Consider the following 23,515-nt stretch of genomic DNA (forward strand, 5'->3'; position numbering starts at 1 on the left):
ACCATGCTGCCATCGTGCCCAACTACCATTATGCCCAATTCTAGTTTCCTCTGCCTATGGTGGCAAAGCAGATCTGCCCTGAATAAAGAACTCTGCTTTTAACATCACATTGGGCAATTTCATTTGGCTTGTGGAGCTAGCTACTGGTAACAGCTTTCTTGCACATTATTTCCTTACATCCAAGCTGAAAGCCTAAACAAGGCTCTTTTCAGCGCAGAGCACAAGAAGCGAATTCACCCTTGGTAATGTCAGGTCTGAGTAGGGAAAAAGGAGAAACCTCTCCACAAAGAGGGCAAACTCATTATACACGCTGCCTGCTCCTTTATAACATAACCCAGGCACGGATGAAGAACAGCACTGGACATGGAATACGACAGACACTTCCCAATGCTATTGTAAGGTCAATGGGGTACAGCCCTAAGGATTTCCTGCTGAAAAGTCTGCACCAATATAAAACTTAACCAGCAATCAGAAAAGGAATTACATACACATGGTCTCTGTTGAGCTGGTGTAGGAGGTCAGGGCAGGAGAGCATAACAAGGTACCTTGAAGTCAGTTAAAGCCAGACAGCAACCCCTTTCCCTAATGGGGAAATGGACAGTAACCCCAATGGGACAGGAAAACTGCATTTACAGCTGCTCCAGCAAAGCACTCCATCACCCATCCCTATACCAACTGGACTTGCAGTACTTGCAAGTGAGTGACACCATTTTCCTAGATAGTTTTGTGTGCTTAGGAACACACAACCTTTGGCAGGAAATCACAAGGAAGTTTCTGTTCTTTTATTTTTTGTAAAATTAACAGCATAGGCGGCTGCTTGCAAAGCCCAGTGAAAATGGAAAAACTGGCCAGTTCTAGGCCAAAAAGATATTTCTAGCTATACAAGATCAAAAGCTCTCTTTCTGAGAAAAGTTTCTTTTTTGGAAGTACATGATGCTTGTTGCTATTAAAAATCAGATACAAGAGCATGGTCTGTTAATGCTGTGGTCTGAGTGCCATAGCAACCCGGCTGATCCCATCCATGGAAATTCAGGCACAACACAGATCCAAAGAAAGGATGAAAGAACAGTTTCCAATGTAATTTCACATAGTCTGCAGTATTGGCAATCTGCACAGACATCTTTTGGATCTGTAAGCAGAGAAAATTTGATCTGGGAGTCTTGGAGAGAGCAAGCAAAATTTATGGCATTCTGCAGGTCATTTATTTTTCATAGCATCATTTTTCTGACCATAACTACATTTTAAATGGCAACAGGAGAGAGCCAGAGAGGTTTCTAAATTAAAATGAAAAAGCCCCATGGTTTCTTTCTCCTTCAGTGAATAAACATATTTAAAAGTAGAAGAACTGAACTAGAAAGAAATCACACGGAATTTTTATAAGAGCATATCTGTGGTAGCCTCCAAACAATACGATACCATCTGCACTTCTGATTTCAGAAAGCAGCAGTGAGTAATAGCATTTGATTGTCTGTAGGAGTTGGGGTAGGAGGAGGGTTGATCACTACTCTAACCCAACCTCATTGTTTTATGAAGATCAAGGAGAATCATTCTGATCCTGTTTGCACACCAGCATAAACTGACTCCCAGTGCAAGCAATTTTAGTCTCATGGCTTCTATGCTTTGCTCCACAGGAGAAAGATATTGGTAAGAATTGATCTAAATCTTCACTGACAACTGAGAGATCTACTACTGCATGTAAGCCATTCCCCTCTCTGTCTTGCAGATCCTCTACAATTAATCGTCACATATATTACTGATTGCAGTTTTGCTAGTAATTTATCTTCAAAAACCTTGACAAAAACCTGGAAGTGAAGCAGCTCTCATTTTTGTTCCATTTCCTTCCAGAGCTCCAAGGGTTTCCAGCTCCCTAGCCCTCCTCTATGCATTCAGCCAGCACTGTTTCCATTAATACCAGCTTTTTGTTTAAGAACCTTATCTTTTATGATAACTATCCAGCCCCAGAATTCTTTCTCAATCAGCCAACAGAGCATTCCTATTCTCTGTTGCCTCTCCTTTTGTCATGAAGCAGCATCAGTCCCTGTGCGAGAACCTGGAGCAGAGCCTACACAGAAAAGCAACAAAGCCACATAATGATGCATCCCATTCTTCTGGGAGCACATGCAAACCATTGAGATCTGTGCAAAAGAACCAAAAAAGAAAAAAAAAAAAAGCAAAAAAAAGAAAAGCAAAAAAAGCTAGAAACAGATTGTCTTTGCAGCAAGTGCTCAGGTTGAGACATAGGGAAGGACTGCTTGCTCCCATTCCAGACACAGCAGAGGTACAGGCTCCTCTTCATGGTGCACAGGTGGTCCTTGAGGTCCCTTCCAACCCAAGCCATCTTATGGTTCTGTAAAATTCCATTGGTGGCTGAGCCAAAGCCTCCAACAAGCCTGAGAAATTACGTCCAATGCAACTGGCTAACAGTCAGCAGTGGTGTTCCCCAGGGGACAGTATTGAGGCCAACCCTGTTTAATATCTTTACTGATGATCTGAATGAGGGGATTGAGTGCACCTTCAGTGAATTTGCAGATGACACTAAGCTGGGAGGAAGTGCTCATCTGTCTGAAGGTAGGAAGGCCTTACAGAGGGACCTGGACAGGCTGATCGATGGGCTGAGGCCAATGGGGTGACCTTTTCGAGTGCCAAAGCCTGAGAAGGGCTACGAAGCTGTGAAGGTTCTGGAGCACAAATGTTATGGGGAGCAGCTGAGGGAACTGGGATGGTTCAGTCTGGATAAGAGGAGGCTCAAGGGAGATGTTACTACTCCCCACAGCTACCTGAAAGGAGGTTGTGATGAAATAAGGTTGGCCTCTTCTCCCAGGTAACAGCAATAGGATGAGACAAAATGACCTTAAGCTGTGCCAGGGGAAGTTCAGGTTGGCTTTTAGGAAAATCTTATTCTCCAGAATGGTGGTCAAGCTCTTCTGGTCAGGCAGCCTAGGAAAGCAGTGGAGTCACTGTCCCTGAAAGTGTTCAAGAAACATGGAGATGTGGCACTGTGGGATGTGGTTAGCAGGCATGGTGGGAGTGGGTTGGGGTTGCACTAGATGATCCTAGTAGTGTTTTCCAACCTTAATGATTCTGTGATTCTATTTATGGATCTCTCAATATAAACACAGGAATAGCTAGCTGGGAAGGATGCAACGAATTCTAAAAGTAATAGAGTCAAATTCACCCAGTGGTACAACAGAGGCAGCTGCCACATTGCCTTTAGGCAAGGAAGCAGTCAGACCTAACTGGACTTTAAATGGCCAGTGCTGAAATGCAGCACTGCTGCTGATTTAGAAGCATGTTCTCCTACCTACCTAAACGCAGAGTCATTTAACCTCCCTGTATAAATCAATTTAGAGAAGGATGGGCACAGGCAAAGCAGCAGCTGTAAATCAACTGATGGAGTGAAGGAATCCAGGCTGTACATGGACAAAGGCACTGCATATGCAGCCTCTCCCTGGGGAATTATGATACCAGATCAGTATGTTGAGTAATAGCTTGCATTTATACACTGCCTTTCATTTTGTAAAAACACAGAGTGCTTTGCTGATTATATATAGACAGAGGTCAGTCATCTCCAAGGAAAAACAGCCACTGACGCAGCAGAACATGGCAGCAGCTAGCTGCAAGGCAAGCCAACACTTTCCACAAAGGAAAACAAAGAATAAATTCTCTGAAAATACGTACCTTTATGTTTGGAGATGCAGAGCAAAATCAGCTTGGGAAATGTTTAATGATCCCTGCTTTTAAGGAGCAGTTGAGATGTCTTAAGAGATACAGCATGGGTCAGGGAGGAACGCACTCACCTCAGCTTCACACAGCCGTCCAAATTCTCTGGGTCAAGAAAATCAACAGGAAACAAAAATGAATATATATAGAAAAGAACAGATTCATGTGATCGAAGTCCCTTTAAACAGTTTGGAGAACCTCAACAGTCAAAGCCTGCAGAAGAGCTCTGAGCTTTGAGCTGCCAGCCCTGGTGTCGGGCAGCAGATGGAAAGTACCAGCATCACATCTTCAGAGGCACTCGATATTTCACAGGCACAGAAGGGGCGAACAGAGCACAGACCACAGGAGATACCACTTTATCAAGCAGTCTAGCTTGCTTCCCTTCGGTTGCTGCCACTTGTCATGCTCCTGTGATGCATCCTTTCCTTCCCCAAAACCAATCTCTACAGTAACACAGAAAAAAAAAAAAGAAAAAATCAACTAAAGGAGTATCAAGAAAAAGAAAAAAAAAAAAAAAAAGACTGCTACAAGGTTGACTGGCTCCTGGTATGGTCTGTGGCAGGAGTCGTATATTTTGCCTAATTAAGATAAGGCTGTTGCTTCTTTGCAGATTTCACTAATACAGAATTTATTGATGCAGCATTACACAGCATTTTAAAGTGATAAAATACAGCTGACGCAGGAGCCAAAGGCACCCTGAACTGCAGACTGGAGAACACACTAATTGAGACAGATCTCCAGGCTTTGGCTGAGCATGAGTGCTTCCACTGCATCCATTGTCTGGTCCCAACTCAAGGAAGCAAGTAGTTCAAGCGCTGATTGAAAATTCATTCCTGTCTGCTTTAACGTATGCACAAGTGCTTGCACTTAGCCCAGGTGTGCAGTCACATTCCTGCTCATCCCAAGCAGTTCTGCAAACCACAGATTCAAAGCGGGAGCCATAAAAACACTGAGTGTACTGGGCATTTCTGGAGCCCAGGTCCAACACATGCCAGATGACCTGGACCCTTCCCTTACTACAGATTAGGGAATCTTGGGGTTCTGGTCCCTTCTGGCTCAGGGCAGTGAGCCTTTGTAACATAAGTGACAGGTGGAAGCAGCAGTGAGATCTGAATCTTCAGTAGTTTCAGGGCTGTGCATGGCATTAATGCATCATTAGCTCCTTCCAACCAAAGCCTTTCTATCATTCTATGATCACGAAGAGGTTTTGCTCCAAAGAACTTGAAATGCATAGCGCAGTTCCGCACACCTTACTGAAATTAGCAGAAAAGGTAACAATTTTCAGGCAGAAAGAACTTTTTTTTCTGAGCAAAATCATAAGTTTCCCAAGTAAGGTTTAATAATGGAAACGATTTGCCATTTCTGTTGCAAGAAGGCAATGATTGCTCCATAATGACGACTGCATAAGAATCACCTGCAACCAGCAATTGGAAGCTTTGCAGAAGCACATGTTGCATTCAGATGTCAAAGCAGTGAGCAGAAGCAGATGCAAACAGGCTTACTAACAGAGTTATTAGGACACAACACTTCAAAACGCTCTTTCCAATGTTTGCCCCTGTTGTGTTGCATCACACTGTTGAAAACATGTCCAGTTAAAGCCTGACGTGCTGTGATACAAGATGCAGCTTAGCAGAACAACATGCTAGCTCATGTTTAATCCAGGCTCCATTTGCCATCGATGCTGATTATCTCTGAGATTTATAAAAACAACTGTGATAAATTACTTGACAAACAAGATTAAAATCCCCTAAGTTCTTCCTTCTTTCCACTCGCTCCCTGGCATTAGAACTGCTATGTCCCATTAACTGAAATCCCTTTTAACTCTTTTAGACTTACAATGTTGAGTATATCTTGTTCCAATTATTTTCCAATAGGAATATTATTCTATAGATGCACACTGCACAATCCCTGAAACTGCTCCTTTCCAAGCTAACAAACTATTTGGCACCCCAGTATCTGCTCTGCAAGTTTGCAGCATTAGGAGCAGGCTGAATGTCTACAACCATGCACAAATAAAAGCTTAATAACCTTAAAGAGCTCCTGTCAACTTGGCAAGGGAAAAATTAATTAATTAATTAATTAATATGTAAATAAAGCATGTTCCCACTAAGTATTTTAAACAGAATATTCATATTTATATTTAGAATACGTCTTGTCTTTCATATTTAACGTGTTTTAACAGCAGTCTGATGGCTAGAGAACACAGATCCCCATCCTGACACGCGCTGTGTGCTATTGTTTCTAAATAAGTGCCTGAATCAAGATGCAAAATGCAACACGAGAAGTGTCAGACTTTTTGGCCCTGTTGAGATAAATGCCCTGCAATGCCCACGCTTCCAGCAATGCTTTATCTGAGCATCCCTCCTGTTCCTGCCAACTGGACAGGAAAAGCTTTATCAGCACAGGTTTTCCAAATCTGCCAGCGACCTCTTCGGTTTTGATCATGCTGAAAATATTGCACTGAGCTGCCCTCGTGTTAGCGCTGCTCTAGGCAGAAAATGGACATAATTCCCCATAGTGAGGTTATTACTCCAACTATTTACTGATTAGAAGGGAAAAAAAATGCTAATGAAAGATTTTTTTATGCAAAATGTTAAATTAAAAAAAAAAAAGCTATACTGTTGACATAAAGTAAAGGAAAAAAATTAGGGCATTCATTAGCCTTGTAAATAAGTTAATAGCTTGGAGAATTTGGGGAACAAGCGAGAAATCAGCTAGGGATTCAAACTCTAATGCCATTCTGAATAAATTCATAACCCTAGATATTTTTCATGCAAAACACACCTAACAATGACATGAACAAAGATAATACTGCTGAAGATGCCCAACATACATGTGTATGTGTATATATTAGGTTAAAGCATGCTATGAAAATAATAGAATTTGTTCAATTCCACTCCTGGTCCCTGAAGTCATGGGAGAAAAAAAAGGATATGCACAAATAAAGCAGAAATGTATTGCCAAGTGTGCCCTGTTCCAAAACCGCAAGAATCTAGTCCAAAAAAAATCCACATGCCATTGAGTCTACAGGAAGATCTTTTAAGATCAGGGCATCTTACAGCAGTGTTATCATTTCAAGCAGACTTTTCTTGACAACATTTTTCAGAATTTTGACATTATCGTACACACACCTTAATTTTCATCTTGCTTTTTAGTTGGTCAGGTCTCTGGGTCTGATCACAGTCTATTCTCTGTGATTGGGTTCCTCACCTGTACTTACAAATTTCAATGGAAATCAAATCAATCATCTCCGCCAAGAGCGAACATCAGCTATTAGGAACAAAAGTTAAGCAGCATAATCAAGATATTCTTGTTCACCTGACACTTTACAACTAGTGTATTGTAATCTAAACAAAGGAAAATGTACCTTGCCATCAGGTATTTAACACTGAGAGAGATGAGTCATGGGATGAGTTGAAGTTTTGCTATTACAAAATGTAGTTTATGATTAAAACTGTCTAAAAATTGTTCCGAGGCTGGGAGAGAGAGGCAAAGTTGAACATATCCTCATTCTGAGCCTTCTGGAACCTATAGGAGTACTAATCCACTGGTGAACCTGCAGTTTATTCATAGAATCATAGAATGGCTTCGGTTGGAAGGGACCCCAAGGATCATCAAGTTCCAACCCCCTGCCACATATTCCTTGTACAGTAGCTAACAAAACAGGTGCCTATTTTTGGTAGCTGCAATAAAAGCAGTGAACTACAGTTTGGAGGCTCAGTATTTACTGCCATATGTCTGAAAATACCCCGGAGGTCTCCCAGACAATTTCCACAAACTCATGACCCAGCTCAGCCCCATCAAACAGCATCGCTGGAGGCCACGCTGTGCTCTGACCCAAGAGAAAGTGATATTGTGGCCAAAACTGTGGTTTTATTCAAGAGAAATAGGCCTGGCATGAGTTTGAAGGCAAGGAAATGCAGAAGAAGGAAAAAAATGAAAAATGAGTTATATGAATCTGAAGACAAGACAAAAGTTTTCATTATATATAATTCATACTGTGTTTCTAACAGTATTTTAGTCACCAACATCTTGTTGGATAGTATCATATCGTACATGAGGATTTCTGGACTGTCACAGTGGGGTATGAAGAACTGCAAAACAATCTCTGCCAAGGGGAGGAGTCATCACACAAACACCAAATTCAAAAAGGGAAGAAGAAAACCCTTACTCAAGGATTAACAGATATATAGCTCAGCTGCTCATGGAATCCCCCTTTGTGCCATTTCCTCCTGGCCGTGTACACCAGCCCATAAGCCCTTCCACACCATCAATGATGGTGCACCCTTTCTACTTCTTCAACTCTTGCTTTGTGTCGGTTCACTGGACACTCAAATGTGAAAGGAAAGTGGAGATCATACGTAATAATGTTAATATGTAATATCAGTGTGGCACTGTGTCCTCTCCTCACCTCATTACCCCAGGTATTCTGAGGATTACTCCAGAGCACATCTCCGATTGCTGGATCAAAGCCACGTAGCAGACAGGGTATTTTCCTGCAGCACTCAGGATAAAGAAAAGGGAAAGCTCTAGATTAAGGAAACAGGAAATACAGAGACACAAACTGGACCCCAGACTGCAGTACACGGTTGGAGGTGTTGCTGTCACAGGCTGGGGAGAGAGATCCCCAGGTTCATCTGCACACATTTGCAGACGGTTCTGTCTTCCTCAGGAATTTATTTTTATCCATTGCTGCCCCTCTAATGGGCTGGATCCTGGGCAGATGGGGAGCAGCACTGCTCTGCTGACGTCAATGCTTACAGCTTGCAGAGAGATGCAGAGACAAGGGTTTATCCCCAGCCCATCTCCTCCCCTTGTTTGCATTTAGTCACACTGAGAGCAGAGCTCAGGGCTGTGCTATGGAAACACTTCAACAAAACAGCCTTAAGCAAAAAGTGTACACCCCAAAGAGCAGGGCACTCTCTAAAGGTGGGAGGCAGGGATCTGCAGACCTGGTGAATGCTGTGCTAACACAGGGCTGGGTGTTGCAGATGTCTATAAGGAGCTAAAAGCTTGCCCTGTAGGGACCCTATAATATATGTCCATATGTACATGTATTACGACTACAAAGTGACAGTCAAAACACACCAAAAATTATAAATAAGCAATGTAATTTAAAAAACAGACCAAAATAAACAGACAAACAAAAAAATGTCATATAGCTAGTAACATTTGAGTGCTTTTCACTTCTAATTAGTAATGCAATACACTTAGTGGTTACATACCCATAAGAGCTATACATATCAGCTTTAAGTAGCAAGCTAAGGTCCCTGTACATTTATGAGGCTCTTCAAGACTTATCTGTAAGAAGAGGCCAAGGACAGGTGGTGGGGCTGCCAAGAAGCTTAGTATGGGTGAAAAATGGGGTAACAGAAGATCACAGAATCATTAAGGTTGGAAGAGACCTCCAAGATCACCAAGTCTACCCATCCCCACCATGCCCACAGACCACATCCCTTAATGCCACATCCCCACAGTTCTTGGATGCCTACAAGGATAGTGAGTCACCACTTACCTGGGCAGTCTACACCAATGAATTACCACTCTTTCAGAGAGTAATCCAACCTGGACCTTCCCTGGCGCAACTGAAGGCCATTGCTCCTTGTCCTGGATGATGTACCCAGGCTCATGTGTCTCATGCTTTCTAGTCTAATCTCAGTTTTGAAGTCACTTTTCAATCAATGGACCTAGAACATTGAAAACTGGTGAAAAGATTTAACAAGGCATCAGCTGCAGTTACAGCCACTGCTGACGTTTTCAGGACACATCATTTCTGAATGAACACCTATAATACATCTACGAGATTTCCGTGAATTATCACGATTCCAGGATGTGAATCCATTGCCATGCAATAAAGAATATTTAACAGCCTGGAGAATTGGTGGTAACCAGCATGAAAATCATTCAGTTTCATTTTGGAGCAAAAAGCCCTATCTATAAAAGCTTGTGGTATTAACAATTTTTGTTTAACTACCGTAGTGCAACCATCAAGGTGTCACTTAAAGAATGAGTAATGGGTAGGGAAGGATTTTAAACGATTCCCAACAAGACCCTGACCCTCTCCTTTCCAGCCATTAGCAAGTTTCTGAAGCATTCAGAGCAGTTTCATTTGTTCTCAATCACCAGGAGTTTTAACTGTGGAATTTCAATTGTTCTCTATTGGACAGATCTAATTTTAGGAGCCATTCAGGTGACATCCTTCTGAGCTACAGCACATCGGGGCAGCACCCCACAGCATCCACAGCTCTGCTCCAGTAGAGCAGAGCAGACAAATAAGACTTATCAGAAGTGGTACATGATCTAGGGATTGAGCTGAGCAGCAGCGAGCAAAGGACGAGACATTAAAAACCCCCCCAAAATCTAGCACTCGAGTTTGCAGCAAGAAATCTCAATAGAGACAGGCTGTGTTCCCGTGATACTGAGTCCTTCTCGCCTCCAATGACTCCACATAAATGTGAAATCTTTATTTCTAAAAGATCCATGAGATGTGGGGCTGTCTAAGAGAGCATTTGCACTGAGCGATGAAAACATCTGTGAGCCAGCAGCCATCTTGGGTCGCAGTCCAAGCCAGAATTTAGTTTACAGAAGCCAAGACATCCTCTCGTAAAGCCTTGTGGATGCAAGACAACCAATAAAGAACAATTAATAAAGTTGGCAGAGTTCAAAGTGTGCAAACCTTGCGCTAAGCACATGAGCCTGCCTTCTTTGTCAGAATCTGTTGCAAACTCCTGGCAGAAAGGATAAAAAGACTCTTTGAAGTGCTGACGCTGCTGTATGCAGACATCTTCCATTTAAGAGATCTGTCTTGTTCCAAAACATTTTATTTTAGCCATAGCAGCAAATTACTGCAGATGTTGAAGCTGTCAAAAAACAACAAACAGAAGCCGGGAACAAGTTGATCAGTAATTGCATGCATGCTCAGCTGAAGCCTGAGGTCTTGCACCACCCCATTCTCCTGCAAGCATCGTTCAGGATCCACACAGCCCAGTAGGAAAATTAGACTTTGCAAGCTTTAAGCCACTGCAAAGTTGCTCTGACATCACAGTTTCATACAGATGTCAGAGCAGCACATCATTACCTTGCTCTCAGCTTTCTGCTGCTGTGTTTTACACACTGAACATACTTTAAGCATCCGCAGCAAATACATCAAGGAACTCGTTGCCTGCACAGCATTGCTGATTTACTCCCTCACCTGCTCCTACTTCTGCTCTCCTCATTGCAAAGCAGGCTGAGTGCATCCAAACTGGGCAACTATTTCATGCAAGCTACTCCAGAAGATTCAATGGGAGCTCTTGGCTAGGCTTCCATTTTGGCAACAGAAATTCTGCCCTTTTTACAAGAGTGGCCTGGATTCTGCCCAAGACTTGAAGCTTCCTGGTAGATTTTACTCCCTCTACATGCTGAGAAAAAGACGTTTATGCAAGAACTTTGCTCAAAGAGGAATTTAAAGCTGTACTCATAGCCCTCATAATGCTATCACATTCTGATCTGCACACAGCAGATGAGTTGCTTTTGCTATGGCTGAATATGGGAGCACAATACATACATAATTCTCTGATAAGAAGTAAATCAAATGCTTGGAGCAGAGTACAGCATGCCAGCTCCAGATGTTAAGAAAGAGAACACGCAGCTGGAGTTACACAAGGGGCCAACAAATCTCTCTGTGCTGATAGAGACCTGGAGCTGTTCACTAAAGTCAGGATTCCTGATAGGAACTGTGGATGGTGGGAGCAGAATAAGGTGAGGAAGGAGCAAAGAGGGCAGCAGTGCTGCTTCCTTTCCCTTCTGCAGGTTTCTGCTCCTGCTGTACCATCACAGCATCAAGTACTGCGGGCCCCGGATGGAATTCAGACCCGACCAAAGTGTTTCCCATATAAAAATTCAGTAAGAGAGCTTCAGACTGTTTAGCATGAACAAAGCATAAGCGCTTATAGATGCTGTGGTGCTTGGCTATGGACGTGAACTCCATATACAACAGCTCTTTCCTGCTGCAGTCTTTAATCTTATTAGACTTGACTGCAGATACTTAGTTGGCCCTTGTCATTATGCATAATATTATAAATTGCTTTCTTATTAGAGAGGAAAAAAGTTCTTTCCATTCCCAAGGCAGCCAAAATATGGCGTGCTTGCTGGCAAGCCCACCTGAGTGAGTCAACCTGCTCAGCAGCATCCCTTCCTCCCATCCTTGAGACTCATAGGCAAATACAATGAAGAGCAAGAGATGATGGCCTCAAGTTGCACCAGGGGAAGTTCAGGTTGGATATCAGGAAAAAATTCTTCTCAGAAAGTGGTCGATGACAGAGGCTGCTCAGGGAGTCACTGTCCCTGGAACTGTTGAAGAAATGTGGAGATGTGGCACTGGGGGGATGGTTTGGGATTCGACTTGGGGATCTTAAACATCTTTTCTGACCTTAAAGATTCTATTGTTCCATGCTGTGAAGGAGCAGCATAGGAGTAAAAAATAACATCAACTATTTTAAATAGCAGCTGATTATGACATCCCCAGAATATCTATTAGAACGTGATGGTAATATATCAATTTATGAAGTGGATGCACTTCTAGGAGGTGCATGCTGGTGTGTTCCAATGGCCAACACACAAAGGCCAGGGTTTGCAAAAGAGCTAAAATACATAATGCCTCTCCTTTCTGCCTCAGAAAAAGCTAGGAACTAAAAATATGGAGCATTGGTTGAGACAGAAGAAGCATTCCTTTGTTGAAAATAAAAGGAACGGTAGGTGAGGGAAACCTTGCACAAATGGACAACACCAAAAACTAGTTTGGGGAGCAAGGATGTACTTAGTTCTCAAAAGAGTTCACAATGCTTACCATGTGGGGTATGTTTGGTGTTTTGATCTCAGTTAAATGCAGTTTTTGATAGGTGAACATGAGAAAGGTCCACGTTCTGTGGTTTAGCTTATCTCACAGTGAGAGCCCCAGACTGTAGGGGAACCTCTCTAGGTGGCTAACTGTGCTGCCAGTACTGCTGGTGGAACCAAGGCAGTACAAATGAGGCAGTGTTTTCCCATCTGAGTCAACATTCTGTCCACAGGGGACCACAGCAGTCACCTACTTAACACTCCATCAGTGGAAACCACTAAGCACTAAAGGAATTATTAGGCAAACACCTATTCAATTAGTCAACAAACCAACACTGATTTCAGGGGAAAAACGATCAATCCTGAGTCTTACCTATTTGCAGGTTCAACGGTGACAGCTAAGCTCATAGCTGTTGAAACAAGGGAAGTTTAACGAGGCACTATTCTGGATTTTAATTATTTTTGGTCATCTTAATCCATACACTTGAGTTTTGAGAGTTTGATAGATTGCAATGGATCTCCATCTGCTATTACACAACGCTTCTTATTGCATTAGTGGTGAAAAGATGTTTGCAGTGTAACACTTTACAATTTTCCCTATATGATTTTCCCTCCTTATCATCATTCTCTGAGCAGTGTTTCGAAGCAAGAAGATACGCCGCACAAAATCTCCCTGAATATGAAATTTTCTGAGTAATTCTGTCACAAGTCTCCCAGGACATCCTAGTCAAGGATGAACAATTCAGAAAGAGCCCTGCAGAGCTGGAGAGAAATTAATCATGCATTTTTAAGTGTTTTGAACCTTCTTATAGGATTTAATGAAGAATTCTGTCGAGCTTTTAAAATGTATAGGGGAAAAAAAGCCTCATCTAGTCTATAAATCAAGTTCTTGGTACATATTAAGTTGATTAACATGAGAGAGAAGATCCTGCGCTACCTGAAGGCGATTCTGAGGGAACCTCAGACTTCTTTCTGGACATTGTGATTTTTTATTGCCTACCTGACTGCATCCATTTCCACAGAAGTCAACAGCAAAGGTGTCATTAACTCTGGCCCAAATCACCTCCAAATACTCATTCAATTTTTAATGTTCCAAGAGCGGAAGTCATCTGCCGGCTACTACAGAAGCCGGGCATTTTTAGCATCATTAAAAAATAAATGGTTTTCCTACATAAAGCAGTGAGGAGCTTGCTTCTGAAATAAACCCTTTTATTTTCTTTCATTTAACACACAGAATTGAAAGCAGGTATCAAACACCTTCACACCTTCCCCAGCAAGTGCAGCGGGTGCAGACTGTTAAGGACTCCATCAAGTGGTTCAGAAAAAGCCTTCACTGAGATGAAGGTGATTTGCTTTAAAATACTCCTGGTACCACCACACGATACTTAGTAAGTTACAGCAAACACCACTGCTTTAGGGTATTGTTCTGGTACAAGGGTTTAGCCAAAGTCACAAAAGAAGAAGTGGGCATTCATAGGGATAATAAAACTGCCCAGAACAGTCACACATTAAAATAATAACAAAAAACCCACCAACCTAACAAGACTTTCAGAAATCATAAACGCTTTCATACTTCACAGCATAACCCAGCCTCTAATTAATTGATGCCAAGAAGAAATTGTCCCTGGAGGGCATGTTATTCTGGCTGCGTAACGGGGGTTATTTTTGCTGGCACTGACTGCTGTCAAAAAGAGGATGTTGCAACAACATCTATGACTCAGGGCAGTGCTCCAAGTATTCAGGAAGACGACAGTACTGAGAGCTGCTACCAGCAGCCCAGGTGAAAATTCTGGATGTTGAATCACGATCTTAATTTTTTTTAATAGCATGCAAAGACTATGTCAGTAGCACTTTTCATTATCCACTTCAGCAGTCCAGAACTACTTGGTAATTATGCCCATCCACTCTCCTTTGACAGAGCTAACTAACAGAACAAGAGCTTCTGATAATACACAAGCTTCTTGTAAAGAATTCATGTAAGAAGGCAATAATCTAAATAGCAAAGCTGATGAGTTTGCACAGTGCTTTGCTCTAGGGAATATGCATTTTCTCCAGTCTGGAGGTAGGATCACTTACCTGGGGAGCAAATAGAGAAGGACTGGGGCGTAGGTTCCGTAAAAGCTATTAAAGGACAGATCCTACAGCCCTGTTCTTGCCAAACAAGTAAACAGGAGTGAAGAAGCATCCTCAGATCAATTATTTGTTTCTTGTCAATCCCAAACAAGATCTCCAAAGACTAGAAAAAAAATTCTGTTGCTCCCATGGATACAGTACTAACAGACATAGCAATCACATTTCATCACGAAAAGCCAGGAGTGTTCCCTGAACGTACAACCAGGTGTAAATAAAAAGCTCTGACAGCGAGGCCTGATTAAACTTCAGCTAAACAAAATCCTTCCCACTCTAGCAGCTATTGGATGGAGTCTATAATAGCAGTTCCACGGTCGTTTCACTCCGTGCTAAAGTTCAGTTTAGAGCAAAGGAGGAAAGATCTTCCAGTGCCTCAGCCACAGCACAGCCCTATCTTGGGACCTACATGCAGTTATGCATTCAACACTAATTTGCTTACAAAGTCTACAGCACAACACGCTAATGATGTGTCTGATTGAGAGGTTGGTACAGGGCTGCCCTTACCCTGCATGCCCTGCACCAAGGCAAGGTTCCTGCCCTCCCAGCTCTAGTCCTTTCAGCAACCCAATTTGCGCTACAATGAAAGGGCAAAGGGCTTTGGAAGCATAACTCCCTAACTGCAGACTCAATGAGATCTCCAACGATGTGGAAATGGATCACTGAATTACCTGAAAGTAACAAACATGTCTGTGTACTCCTAACCAAACCCACATTTATTTTCAATGTCCCTGGATAATCCTTACACAAACAACTGGATTCCAAATCAGTCACCCCTGCAGCATCAATCTCACTGATAGTAGCTCAAAAACTCATCTGCTCACCTTTTCCCAACCCATTAATACAGAAAACATATTACAAGATGCAATTAAAAACATGTCAAGATAATCTTAAGAGAAAGTCCACAAAGTCTCAAATATGGTATTCCCCACTGGCAATAAAATGAATTTAAAACATGAAAAAGACTCTTAAAGCCTTCATTTGTTTCATCATAATCTAAGGCACTCCTTTAGGATTAGCAAAAAATCTATACCGGTTTTAAACCATCTGCTGAATTTCTAGGGTACAGCTTCAATAAATTAATTGCACTTATCAGCTCAGAGATCATCTCCATAGTAGCATGAAAGACAAGAGTTACAGCCAGACAAACTGACGCAGCAATCAATTTCACTCCTTGTAAGCTATTTGAAGATTAAGATTCTCAGCTAGATCAAATATGCTAGATTAACAATAATGCCATTTTTTAGGCTTTTGCAACCTATACTCACAGACCAATCCTCTCAATGCTGCAGATAAAGTTGCCTCATTAGACAGTTCTCCATGCAGAAGCTTATGGTATTTCAATTTGTCATCTTCCTCATACCTTTAAGTCAAAAAAGAGATACACCTTATTAAAAAAAGAGAAGGAAAAAAAAAATAGATATCTCAGCTATTCACCATGACACTGAAAGGATTTTTCCATGTAGAACTTAAAGAAAACAAAGGATTTTAAGAACAAGCAATTGGGTAAAGTGAGCTTCTTGAAACCATTTCTTTATGAGCCAAATTTCAATTTTTAGTTTTTATACTGAAATGCTTCAGATAACTTATTTCCTAACCTGTTCACCTGCAAATTAAAAAAACAAACAAACAAACCAACCTGCTTTACTCAAAGAACAACTTTTTGGGTCATCTACATTTTGTCATCATCTCCAACAACAATCCTCCAGCATTCCACTATTTTACAAAGCCCGGTTAATCCCAGAGGTCTGTCAGACCCTACATCGTGGCAAAAGACATTTTGTTTCATTAAGAAATGGTACTTTTCAGAGACCAGGGGGCACATAACCTGATGGGTGTTGTCTGTTTGTCTGTCCATCCTAGGGAAGCAGCCTCAAGACCCCAACCTTATCCAAAGTAGCATCTCTCACAAGAATGGAAATGTGGGGAGGGAATTCTCCCTATCTATATTAGCAGAGTTTGCTGCTCTGGGGGATAGAGGTGGTGAAACAGAGGAAATAATTAATGTTCCCAGAAGCACACAGCAGAACTGGGAGTAGAAATGGGGAAAGAGAATTAAAATCCAAGAGCAGCTTGGAATCACTTTCAGAGATGCCCCTAGAGACTTTCCATCAGGTGCGAGCATCCTGCTCATCAGCTGCCTTATTGCAATTGTGATTTACCTCCAGGGATGCAGGCTTCACTTAAAACTATATCCAAGTTAGTCATCCAAGTATTTATATCCCCCTTGTACTTTTTATTCCATTAGGAGAGTTATAAAGAAATAAATTAGAATCACAACACATCTACAGCTTGTTCTGAAAAAGACTGCTAGCACTTGACTCACCTACTTAGATGTCAATTTAGCACTCTTAGCTGGATTTAAATTGAGTCAAGACCAGTGTGATGAAGACAGAATCTGCACCTGCCCCCCCCACAACACTTTAAATAATTGGAATCAAACATAAAAGTCAAGCATTGCTACAATTTGGGAACATCCAAGAACTCAGAGCGTGGCAGGTTTGTTCTCCTGCCTCATTCACCAAATGTGCATGCTACCCAAACAACTGAGCAAGACGATTTAGCGCTGTGAATCTCAGCCGCTGGCACGCATCCTTGCTGTGGTTCTCTAGGAAAAGGCAGGACCAAAGGCATTCCTTGTTACCACTTTGGGATATCCAGCACCTTCCACCACCAGCACTTAATCCTGCATATCATTTTCAGGGCAGATAAGGGTCTCTTATCTGTTGTACCTATCTTGATTTTCTGTGCGGGGATCTTCTGTTGCTCCTAAAGGCAGTGACTTAGAGACCCCCCTGTTCTGATACCAACATGACCACTAGTACAGATTGTCTATTTAATTTAGGCAGTAATATCTGTTCTCTAAAATTATGGGTGCCTGAAGTTCAGGTAAGCATAACAGGAGCAAGATTTTCAAAAGCTGATAAAAGTTACTTTTTTGTTTGTTTAATATAAAATAGTAGAAGAGTAGAAACTTTAAAGAAAGTTATTTTTCAAGTGTATCCACCTGTACCCCACACCAAGCTCTTGCTCTAATTCAGACACACTGTAATTTCAGAAAGATGGTCTGGATGGTAAATTATGTGGAAAAAAAAAATAGAGAACAACAACAGTAACAACAAACCCCACAAACCTGAGCAAATTCAATCCCACCTACCTGCTACAAACCAGAATTTCTTTGCTGATATCACCACCTGTGACCACTCTCCCACACATGCCTGAAGTAATAAAACCATCACAGCCCTCTAATCCCATCCCTGCCCATTTGAAGCAGATCTCTTAAAGCACATGAGCTGGCACCCAGCTGACCAAGGTGACGTTCGGAGCCCTCAGGATCACAGTAGCATTCCACAATTTTATCACAGATACTTTGCTTTATTTAATATCAAAGCAGAATGTTAAGTAATAAACCTAATAGCAAAACAGATGGAAGAAACACGCGTGGAGCCGCAAGCAATCACTGCAAGCTCAGCCATGGAACATCTAAGGAAAAAAAGCTGCTGCCCCATCTTCTCAGAATACATCAGTTCAGTAATTAGGTGTATTAAGAGCTGCGTCTGTCGCATTTCACTCATTTCCACAGACATAAGAAGTCACATTTATAAGTCATTAAGCTGAAATAAAATCTTTGCAGGGCTTAATTAATTTAAATATTCATGGAAACAGGATAGCAGGGGGAAGTGTTATTCTTAATCAAAACAGGCATTGCTGTTCTATAATGCAAATTACTATTTCTTATGTGGACATTGCCAAGCACCTACAATCAAAGGCAGCATAACATTAATGATGACCATACAGAAAATGCAGCTAAAAGGGATCTGCATTGTCCTTCACCTCTCAAACAGAAATGGGCATTTGCTGAGCCAAACACATGCTTAATAATTGTGTCACGCCTAAAATAGTAGTCACTTCCAGGTAATTAATCACAATTTACTCAAGCTGAATGCAACATCCACCTGCCTCTTCATCCTTAAAAAAAATAATAAATTAATAAAAATAACACCATGCATCTATAGACACATGCTCTCTCCTTGAGATCCACAGTGGCCAAAACTTTCCTTTAAAGATAAGGTGTTAGCTGCCACAATTGCTCCTCTTCACTAAATCTTTGCAATATGGGCACATGTCTACAAAGTGGGACATCAAAACTCCCTTTCATTGTCTGCAGAAGGAAACCCATAGAGCTCAGCTCTTACATGTGGCCTGTGCTGTTTAGCAGAAAAAATTACACAAGATTGGTTGCGCTGAGACGTGACACGACAAATCACTACGATATGTGGAAAATTACTTTGAAAAGAGCAGGAAGAAAATACAATTTCCAATTTTTATCTGTTAATAGCAGCTTTGGTTTCATTATCCACCATCCCCGTATCAGGCTTTGGATACAATTAACATCACAGAAATAAAACACTTGATGGAAGTAGCGACGCGTTTGCTGGTAATGAAATGTTTATGGATCAGTTTGGTACACTAGTAAAGAGTGAATGCATTTCCTTCAGGATGAGAGGAAACAAAGCGTAGATAAGCACTGAAAATCACTTTGACTCGAGACATTCACATAATGTTATTATTATCTCCCCTTCTACTCCCCTCCCCCCCCCCAAAAAAAGATAATATCGATTGTTGAGGATCATTTGGACAACTCCAACAATGAGTTTTCCTGATAAAAGCTGACAGCTCACCTAACAGAGAAAACAGCACTGACCCAAACATAGCTCTGTGTCAGAAGGCTGACGGACATCTGGGAAAGAAAATCTCCTCCTTGCTCCCCAGTTCTCCTGTGCCTGGGACGTGTCACCATCCCAGTGTCCAATGGACCAAGGGAGAGTTCTGCCATGGCTTTTGCTTGTCAGTTTAGCTGTTGCTCCTTCAATTCCTACTTTTAAGGAAGGGAGAAATACTGTTTGCAAATTTATATCCCTTCTCCCCCCCCCCGCCCCCCCCCCCAAAAAAAAATATCAAGATCCTAAGGGCAGGAACAGATTTAGACAGTACCTAGAACAAGAAAAGCATCAGCTATGATGGAAGGAAAAATAAATACCTTCACTGCACCAAACATTTCAAAGTTTTGATATAATGTATGATGATATAATGCATACTTTTGAGGGGAGGAAAAATTCTCAGAGAATTTCGAGCTTTCAACAAAGATTAAATACTCTATGCTCTTCTTGGGATCAGCCATTATTAGGAACAGCATCACAGTAGTATCCTGCACACAAATTACAAGGATTTGTGTGGAAACAGTGGGATTCCCTCACTGCTATTTTTACAGTGGTTGGCTGGCAGAAGAAGAAACAGCTCTTCCTCTAATGTGATGGAAAACAAGAGTTGCATGCAAATCACCAGGATAGACTCAATTTTTCTATAAGTTTTTGGATGATTTGCAGCATCACCTCTTCTGTACGTTTTCCCCTTTGCCCTGATAGTGAAGGAGAGTTGCAGCTCAGAGCAAAAACAGAGCAAGGAGAGAAAGAAAGAGAAACAAAACACAGCTGGAAATGCAGGAAAGCTGAACAGGCTTTGAGCACTCTGACAGAGCTGTTGATGTACCTGTTCATTGCAGGAGAGTTGGAGTAGATGACCTTTAAGGACCACTTCCAACTCAAATGATTCTACGATAAACTTCATCCATCTCAACAGAAGAAAGGATGGGGAATAACAAGCACCTGATGAGACCCCAGCATTACAGGAGGTACCAGATTCATGGAATTTCTCTGGATTGCCCCAGCCCAGCAGCTTTGCAGTGGGCTTATGTGCAGGCTCAAGGAGTGCATTCATCATGTCACTTCTGTTGGCCAAGCTGTTGTGTTAACCCAGAGCCAAATGTTTTCAGCCATCACATTTAATCCAAATCTGTGGTTCTGGCCATCATACCCAGCATGAGGAACTAAATAAATGTCATCTGTATGCAGAATCTGCTTTTTTCTCCCCTGAAGCATAATAAAGTTGAAAAGTCACGATTCAAGCTAACCAGAGACACTTCAGTCTAAGAGCCAACTCCTCCATGAATTCTGACAAGCAACAAATGAACATGACATAAAATATGCAAAGAAAAACTCCTCTTGCCTAAGGACTGGAAAAGTTGCTGAATCCCAGCCCACATCTAAAAGAAGCCTTTTCATTTTTTAAAGAAGTGCACATGCTGAGAATCAGTGCTCCAGTTCTGTGACTATACAGACCCCACATAGTCTAAAGCATAACATACCAAAATGAGACACCAACCCACCAACCAGGATTAGTCCATTAATTTGGTACTCACTTAAAAGCTTGGCTAATCTTCCAGTTCCAGGAGAACTTTTTTCAGAAGATCCCAGAATCAGAAGACTTCAGAGCTTGCATGCTTGAGCATCCAATGTGAAATGCTTTGATTATACTAAGGCTACCAAAAATACCCTGCTATTCACGTCCTTAACACAGGCATCTCTTTTAAGGTGTTGTAAATTCAACTCAGCCAGAAGTCCACAGCAACCAAATATTTCTGACTTCATCTGTACTGCTGAATCACATGGTACTGCTTTGGCTCCTTACAGATTGTAAGCTGGGAAACGAGGTATAAAAATGTTTCAGGTTATAATTCATGAAATGTGTCTTTATGCACAACCTTTTATTATTATTTTTAAGGATATCTGGTCCTATAAAAATTTTTAAAAATAGCATTTTTAAAATTTATTTTTTAGAGAGAATTAAACAACTGTCAATGCAAGAAATAGCATTCAACCTTCCTCCATCAAATTCATTTCATAAATGTTCAATATAATGTAGACTTTCACTGACTGAATTGAATGACATGCCCATAGAACTTGTTCCATGGATTCAACAGAAAGCTTCATTTTGCCCCTGTCAATTTCTCTACCCTCAATTTATTTTCAATTTGCTCAATTGCCTCCAGGATAACAAGTTTTATCTTACGAAGAGCAGTGTGCCTCTCAAAGAATCTACCAGCCTGTTTATTTACCACTCAATTGATTTGACCTTTACAGGGTCACCTGCCACTTGAAGTCATCTTAAAGAAATCTAATTAGTCACCACACAGAAGAAAATTCTTACACCAGGTTACAACACAGTCCCTAGCTTCCAGAAGTGCTAAGTACCTTCACTTCCCAATGATTATAGAAGAATTTGAAAGCACCCAAGATATTCAAAGCAATCCAGTTCGAGGTACGTTGCTGCTTCCAGATCATCTGCAAAATTCACCTGAAAAAAACATCAGAGGAAAACATGCAACAGAGAAACACAATGAAAAGACAAATGCTCAAAAAAAAAAAAAAAAAGCTAAAAATTTCAAAGTATGTTTTAACATTTTTGATTTCCTATTTTAAAAGGTAATTCCAGCAGCACGACACAAGTCACCTCTGCATATAATGAACAAAGATTTCCATTAAACATCAGCAGAATTTCAAAGAGGTGCAAGTTGCATCAATTTGATAGAAATCAAATATTTTATTTTTACTTTGTTTCATTTTGTTTTTCCAGCTTGATGCTATTTAGCCAAAAGGACTGGACCAAAAACACACTTAGTTGTGATGAACTCTGAAACCTGCATCAGTTTCTGCAGTGGCAGGAATGCAGACACTGGCATGTGGGCAGAGGAAGAAGAAAAACAGGTATGTATATTTTAGGTGGCCTGAGCTTTTTCTTTCTAAAATCATTCCTGGTTTGAGACATCTACCTACTGAAACACACCAGTGGGTTCCATTGCAGGTAATACACATTTCATTTACCTGATTTCACTGAGCCTACTGGATCTGTTTCCCATCAGACCCCATCTGTTGAGGTTCCTCAAACAGGCAGCAATTTTTAAACTTCTATGCAATGGCTTGTTCAAGCAAGACAGTGAATAATTAGCTACCATCTCAGAAACAGGAGCAAGTCAACCCGTCTCAGGTAAAATAATGCAGAGATGTGCTACTGAAATCAATAAAGCCACAACACTTTTACCAGAAGAGGGTATGATTTCTTAACGAGGACCATAATTACTGAAAGAAATTCCCAATCAATTGCTTCTTCCCACCCACTCAGCTCACTAAAGGGTATAAAATCATCTCTTCAATTACTGACATCTTGTCATCGGAGCTGAAAACACACATCCTGGCCATTACTGTCTCTGCTTTGTTGCAGAGTTTATGAACGGAACAAACTGCAAGGATGAGCTTCCCCTTATCTGCAGAGATTCTGTGTCATGGATGATGGCATCTGGTAGAAGAAACATAATATGAAGCTGATCAGCTAACATATGAAGAGCACTTAGAGACAGTTTCAGAAAATCTATCGCTTCTGGAAAAATCTTGGTTTAAACATTTATTCTACTGAAAAAAAAAAAAAAACACCATATAAATGTTTTATTTCAACTTTCTTTCCTCTTATTTTCAAGATTACAAAATTGACTACATTACAACAAAGCATTTTTATACATTTCTCTGCTTGTGATTACCTAACTCGAAGCAGTGCTACCTCAGTTGCAAAGACTTCAATTGTCAATGAATTTCAGCAGCACAACACAACACTTGAAGCTGCATATGGCATTTTGGGGATTGCTCAGACTACAGAAATCTATATCTAAGATAAGACTGGTCCCATCCTACGCAGTGCTGAGAAGCTTTTCTGGGAGGCGAAGGTATTCTGCAATTCTCACAGATTTTTCCATTTTCATTATTTATAAGAGAACTAAAAAGCTGTGTGGGGATGCAGGAATGAAAAGAGGGATGGAGCAATGAAAAGCAAAAGGAAAGGAGACCATCCTGCCCTACCTGGTATAACAGTGGATTTGCTGATGATTCCAATAGCAGCAAGCAATCTAAAAAATGGGAATTCATTTCCAGGGCAACATTGGTAGGAGGTGAAACATAAAAGT

This window comes from Lagopus leucura, unplaced genomic scaffold (genome assembly GCF_019238085.1).
Source record: "Lagopus leucura isolate 7727_CA_CO unplaced genomic scaffold, USGS_WTPT01 Super-Scaffold_100065, whole genome shotgun sequence".
Lineage (NCBI taxonomy): Eukaryota > Metazoa > Chordata > Aves > Galliformes > Phasianidae > Lagopus > Lagopus leucura.